Source organism: Alligator sinensis, unplaced genomic scaffold (genome assembly GCF_000455745.1).
Source record: "Alligator sinensis unplaced genomic scaffold, ASM45574v1 scaffold736_1, whole genome shotgun sequence".
Taxonomy (NCBI): Eukaryota; Metazoa; Chordata; order Crocodylia; family Alligatoridae; genus Alligator; species Alligator sinensis.
In genome coordinates, this window is record NW_005842561.1 from 601,494 (window position 1) to 602,023 (window position 530).

The 530-nt window shown below is 62.3% G+C and overlaps 1 protein-coding gene across 1 annotated transcript in view; it reads left to right on the forward strand.

Annotated features, from left to right (window-relative positions):
* Positions 1 to 530, forward strand: part of LRRC8C (leucine rich repeat containing 8 VRAC subunit C) — a 42,439-nt gene that overhangs the window by 632 nt on the left and 41,277 nt on the right. The window lies entirely within an intron of this gene.

Below are 530 nucleotides of genomic sequence, written 5' to 3' on the forward strand. Positions count from 1 at the left end.
CTCCGCTAGCGCCGTGGCCGTGGGTGGCGGGTGGCCCGTGTCCCTCCAGCTTCAGGCCACCGCTGCCTGGCTCCTTTAAGCCCGGACCCTTGGGCACGTCCCTGCGCGCCTCCCCCGCCGCGTCCCCTTTGTGCAGCTCCGGCGCGCCGCGGACGGCAGAAGTTTTTCTGGCGTCGCTGCGGATTTCCTCTCTTCACGTCCACACCACAATGGAGGGATGACCCTCCCGGCCCGCGGCCCGGACACAGCTCCTGGGCCCTCGGCTTCTTGTTTAACAACAAAGGGCTGGAGTTACCATGGCAGGAGAAGCCCCCGGGGAGACGGGAAAGCAAAGGAGAAGGGCGGCAGCTCCTAGGCTTCAGTGGCCCATTTTCTTACTCCCTTCTTCTGGCCCCTGTAGGATTCCCATCTATCGCCGTGTGCAGGAGTGTCGGCAACGGCCAGACCAGGCGTCCTGGCCACCGGGGCATTTATCCAGTTCCTTCATTTTGTTTCCTGACAAATGTAAACAAAAGGGGAAGCCTTGAATA